Genomic DNA, 6490 nt, shown 5'->3' with positions numbered 1-6490 from the left:
GCCACTCTAACCTGGTGGTCCCTGCACGCACGACCCACGTGGAGTTCCAGGTCACCGGCAGCCTCTGGAACTGCCGTTCTGCGGCCAACAAGGCAGAGTTCATCTCAGCCTATGCTACCCTCCAGTCCCTCGAGTTCTTGGCGCTGACGGAAACATGGATTACCACAGAAAACACTGCTACTCCTACTGCTCTCTCCTCGTCTGACCATATGTTCTCGCATACCCCGAGAGCATCTGGTCAGCGGGGTGCTGGCACAGGAATCCTCATCTCTCCCAAGTGGACATTCTCTCTTTCTCCCCTGACCCATCTGTCTATCTCCTCATCTGAATTCCATGCTGTCACAGTCACTAGCCCATTCAAGCTTAACATCCTTATCATTTATCGCCCTCCAGATTCCCTTGGAGAGTTCATCAATGAGCTTGACGCCTTGATAAGTTCCTTTCCTGAGGATGGCTCACCCCTCACAGTTCTGGGTGACTTTAACCTCCCTACGTCTACCTTTGACTCATTTCTCTCTGCCTCCTTTCCACTCCTCTCCTCTTTTGACCTCACCCTCTCACCGTCCCCCCTACTGACAAGGCAGGCAATACGCTTGACCTCATCTTTACTAGATGCTGTTCTTCTACTAATCTCACTGCAACTCCCCTCCAAGTCTCCGACCACTACTTTGTATCCTTTTCTCTCTCGCTCTCCTCCAACACTACTCACTCTGCCCCTACTCAGATGGTAATGCGCCGTCGCAACCTTCGCTCTCTCTCTCCCGCTACTCTCTCCTCTTCCATCCTATCATCTACCTCTGCTCAATCCTTCTCCCTCCAATCTCCTGATTCTGCCTCCTCAACCCTCCTCTCCTCCCTTTCTGCATCCTTTGACTCTATGTCCCCTATCCTCCCGGCCGGCTCGGTCCTCCCCTCCTGCTCCGTGGCTTGACGACTCATTGCGAGCTCAATGAACAGGGCTCCAGGCAGCTGAGCGGAAATGGAGGAAAACTAGACTCCCTGCGGATCTGGCATCTTTTCACTCCCTCCTCTCTACATTTTCTTCCTCTGTTTCTGCTGCTAAAGCCACTTTCTACCACTCTAAATTCCAAGCATCTGTCTCTATCCCTAGGAAGCTCTTTGCCACCTTCTCCTCCCTGCTGAATCCCTCCTCCCCCCCTCCTCCCTCTCTGTGGATAACTTCGTCAACCATTTTGAAAAGAAGGTTGACGACATCCAATCCTCGTTTGTTAAGTCAAATGACACCGCTGGTCCTGCTCACACTGCCCTACCCATGCTTTGACTTCTTTCTCCCCTCTCTCTCCAGATGAAATCTTGCGACTTGTGACGGCTTCCTCTCTTCTCCAGACCATTTCCGGAGACCTTCTCCCTTACCTCACCTCGCTCATCAACTCATCCTTGACCGCTGGCTATGTCCCTTCCGTCTTCAAGAGAGCGAGAGTTGCACCCCTTCTCAAAAAACCTACACTCGATCCCTCCGATGTCAACAACTACAGACCAGTATCCCTTCTTTCTTTTCTCTCCAAAACTCTTGAGCATGCCGTCTTTAGCCAACTCTCTTGCTATGTCTCTCAGAATGACCTTCTTGATCCATACCAGTCAGGTTTCAAGACTGGTCATTCAACTGAGACTGCTCTTCTCTGTGTCAAGGAGGCTCTCCGCACTGCTAAAGCTAACTCTCTCTCCTCTGCTCTCGTCCTTCTAGACCTATCTTCTGCCTTTGATACTGTGAACCATCAGATCCTCCTCTCCACCCTCCCCGAGTTGGGCATCTCCGGCGCGGCTCACTCTTGGATTGCGTCCTACCTGACAGGTCGCTTCTACCAGGTGGTGTGGCGATAATCTGTCTCCGCACCACGTGCTCTCACCACTTGTGTCCCCCAGGGCTCAGTTCTAGGCCCTCTCCTATTCTCGCTATACACCAAGTCACTTGGCTCTGTCATATCCTCACATGGCCTCTCCTATCATTGCTACACAGACGATACGCAATTAATCTTCTCCTTTCCCCCTTCTGATAACAAGGTGGCGAATCGCATCTCTGCATGCATGGCAGACATATCAGTGTGGATGACGGATCACCACCTCAAGCTGAACCTCGGCAAGACGGAGCTGCTCTTCCTCCTGGGGAAGGACTGCCCGTTCCATGATCTCGCCATCACGGTTGACAACTCCGTTGTGTCCTCCTCCCAGAGTGCAAAGAGCCTTGGCATGACCCTGGACAACACCCTGTCGTTCTCAGCAAACATCAAGGCGGTGACCCGATCCTGTAGGTTCATGATCTACAACATTCGCAGAGTACGACGCTGCCTTACACAGGAAGCGGCACAGGTCCTAATCCAGGCACTTGTCATCTCCCGTCTGGATTACTGCAACTCGCTGTTGGCTGGGCTCCCTGCCTGTGCCATTAAACCCCTACAACTCATCCAGAACGCCGGAGCCCGTCTGGTGTTCAACCTTCCCAAGTTCTCTCACGTCACCCCGCTCCTCCGCACACTCCACTGGCTTCCAGTTGAAGCTCGCATCTGCTACAAGACCATGGTGCTTGCCTACGGAGCTGTGAGGGGAACGGCACCACCGTACCTTCAGGCTTTGATCAGTCCCTACACCCAAACGAGGGCATTGCGTTCATCCACCTCTGGCCTGCTGGCCCCCCTACCTCTGCGGAAACATAGTTCCAGCTCAGCCCAGTCAAAACTGTTCGCTGCTCTGGCACCCCAATGGTGGAACAAGCTCCCTCACGACGCCAGGACAGCGGAGTCACTCACCACCTTCCGGAGACACTTGAAACCCCACCTCTTTAAGGAATACCTGGGATAGGATAAAGTAATCCTTCTACCCCCCCCTTACCCCACCCCAAAAAAAATAAAAATAATAATTGTAAAGTGGTTGTCCCACTGGCTATCATAAGGTGAATGCACCAATTTGTAAGTCGCTCTGGATAAGAGTGTCTGCTAAATGACGAAAATGTAAATAGTGATGTGTATAGTGTATATTAATGTGTATATTGATGTGTATATTAATGTATAATGATGTTTATACAGGGCTCATCTGTGAAAGAGACCTTGGCCTCGGCATGACTCCCTGTCAAAATAAAGGTTAAATAAATAAATGTTCATGTCAAATTATTACATCAGTAAGCTGAAGCAGTAACAACTTCTGTTACGGTGCTTTTCAAAGGGCTATCATTCTTCTTCTCTTAAATAATAATAAATAATGCTGAAGGGAATAATTGCAGTAAGAGAATATTCTGGGTACAAAATGACTCATAGATTATTAATTTACCAGATGAGAAATAGTCTCAGCTTTTCCATATTTCACACTCATCAGCGTGTCTGTCACTGCCTTTCTGAGGGCAGGAAGAAATGGCCGTATCAACGTGAAGGATTATAAAAGGAATATGACTGGATCACGGTAAATGCATTAACAATAGGAGGTGAAAAGGGAATGCCACATGAAAGCTATAGGGGAATCCAAGCCTCAGACTCATGACGACTGCAAGTGGAAGTCCACAGCCTTTCTCTCTAAAGGACAGGGTGGACGGTGGCCTTGAGGCTGGTACTGAGTCACCCTGGGAAATGCAAAAGGACCAAGTTCTCTCTCTACTCTGCTTCTTTTTCTTTTGTCGAAATGGTTAACGGTTGGTTCTGGAATGATATGCAATGGTCGTTGAGCATTATGAAACCCTTTTGTCTATAGTTGATTTGGAGACTATATTGTGCCAGTTGGATTGTACTAGCTATGCATATTTCTTACCTAGTGATTCAACATTGTAGATTTGTAAATATGCCAGATGATAATTGTTTTATTGTTGATGACAGCGTTTGACAGGGCTCTCTTGATTTGATGGACAGTTCTCTCTTGATTTGTTTAATATCTGTATACCTCTAAACCTCTCTCTCTCTGTTACACACAAATCATCCCATAGTCAATTATACTATTTTTGATCTTAGGAGTTTAATACATATAATAGGCAGGGGACATTTATTCATATAGGCAAAATGTTTGTATTTTCTTTTACAAAACACCCAAGCACACAGAAGCATGCACATGCCCACATGCCCACCCCACTGATCTCTGCTTGTGGTCCTGGACCCTCTGCCTGTGGGTCACTAGGATGTCTCTGAGGGCCCTTGGCCTGTGGGTCACTAGGATGTCTCTGAGGGCCCTTGGCCTGTGGGTCACTAGGATGTCTCTGAAGGCTCTTGGCCTGTGAACTGGCTATTAGTGGGGCTTTAGCTCGATGGTTGCCATATGGTAATAAACTCCAGGCAGTCTCCAGTTACTGCTCTGTGATGTGGAGCCTTTGTCCTCGTGCTGTGTTTCCACAGTGCCTCATGAGGACGCTGGAATGAAAGTTTCCTGGACCTCGAGCCTTCCTGAGCAGCCTTCCTGAGCCAGGTTCTCTGAGCCAGGTTCTATCAAAACTGAGAGAATGGAAATAGTGTTCCAGTTTCCAGGCAGAAACCATCTCAACCTTCTGAGTCCATTCAGAGAGTTTTATAGACACTCAAAACAGATAACTGTCGTTTCAACCCCTGTCAATTGATGAATGGCATTCTTATGTGAACCACTCTGTTGTGGAGAAAAGTACATCTTGGGCAGAAACTGACAGCTGCTAAACACATGCCTGACACTCAGGAAGAATGAATCACAATAACCACTGTGTATAAGCCCATTTAGTAGATAAAAATGTACATGGCACAGGGTCATTGTACAGCAGCCTTTGTGCATTGTACCGGACAGTACGGTTTCCAATATTTTCACACATGCAGGAAATGTCTGCTCTTGCACAGCTTGGATAAGTAATTGCCCTGCTTGTATAATACTCCACATTTTAGTGTCTTTTCAATAAATAAAATATTCCTAGTGGCTGATATTCTACCCAGAAGCAGGACTGGAGCCCACTGGTCCACACTGATTATAATGAGCAGGATTAGGGGGACAGAGGGGCAAAAATATACAACTGGAGATTTGGGAACCATTTTAGGGCTGCAAAGCAAGTATTCACAGACAGTTTTGGCAATCTAGGTAAGAAAACAATTTAGCCATTGATCTTAGTATGTTCTGTCTCTAAAGCTTTATGAGAGTATGATTCATAGAATGACACCTCCCACTGTGCTAAAGCTGTGGTAAAATGTCTTTCCCCTGTTCAGACAGTAAAACATGAAGTTATTACCCACTAAGGGGTGTCAGGGGAAAGCTACTGGGCAAGCTGAATGGATTTGTTATGGGCATTAAAAATACCCTGGAGACAACAAATAAATATTCCAAGTAGAAAACAGTTATTTTCTTTTTTGAGCAAAGGTCGTGCTGGGAGCTGGAATGCACATTACCCTAAGTATGGTTTTAACAGAAGAACGGGCTAAACTCACTAGTATTTTTCAGTGGAATATGAGGCCAAATAGGATAGAGATTGTAGAAATGGTTTTGGACAGACCTGACTAAAGACCCGCAATGGGACACATTAAGATTCTAACAAAGAAAAACGGACGTCAGTGTGCTGCTAACAGTGTATCTTCCTCCACTAACCCTGTCCCCATACCGGGCTCGAACCAGTGATCCTCTGTTCGCAGACACACGTGATCGCCTTCCTTGACAACGTACCAACCGTTTAAGCTATCGAAAAATATCTCTCCCCGCGGACATAGATGGAACCAACCATGTTGCTATGGAGCTGAGGGTGGCATCAGGAGTATGCAGTGTGTAAGCCGGGCGCTAGGCTGCAGATGAGCGCTATGCCATGGAAGAAGGGATCAGTCAGGGGGAAGAGGAGGATCAGGAAGACGACGACACCCAGCAGGTAGAAGAACAGCATCAAGCAGCAGTGTGGATGCTCCAGGGCTGAGCCGATAGGAGGGAGGCCCATGCTGTTACAGAAGGAGTGGCACAGCACTGGCCCCACCAAATGGCCTGAGGAGAGAGACCAAAAACACACCAAGATGGACAGATATAACAGTGTGACAGAGAGAAAAACATTCCGATTTAAATTGAAAGATTGCACCCACAGGTATTCGTCCTGGTTCTTTCACGGGACTTCCTAATTGGCCTAGTAGTAAAGGTATATTTTAACGGTAAACATTTATTACCTTTTAATGTGGAAGGAAATTAACACAATCAGTCGTGATGTTTTTTCATCTGATTGTCAAACAAATCACTTCAAAAAAGTAAAGTAGGCTACTTGTGCACGTTCCTCCAGCATCCAAACAGTGCACTGTGCACCTGTGATTTTGATGAACGGAAAGAGACATCTGTTACAAAACACCAAAAAGTGTAATGACACACTTTTGTAGCCTGAATTAATTTATGCTTCTTGCTGACAGATTGACCTTTTTTGTACAAATTAAAGTCGGCACAACTGAAAAGGGGCTGAAATACAGATGCAAATACAGCTGTATGTGTCTGTACCGAGCTCACTGGCGCCGGAAACTGAAGGCCAAATTGAAAGAATGTTGCAAGTTCGCTAGTGGCAGGACCCAGTTGATACAATGTT

Source organism: Coregonus clupeaformis, chromosome 27 (genome assembly GCF_020615455.1).
Source record: "Coregonus clupeaformis isolate EN_2021a chromosome 27, ASM2061545v1, whole genome shotgun sequence".
NCBI lineage: Eukaryota > Metazoa > Chordata > Actinopteri > Salmoniformes > Salmonidae > Coregonus > Coregonus clupeaformis.
Note: the sequence above shows the minus strand (reverse complement) of the source record.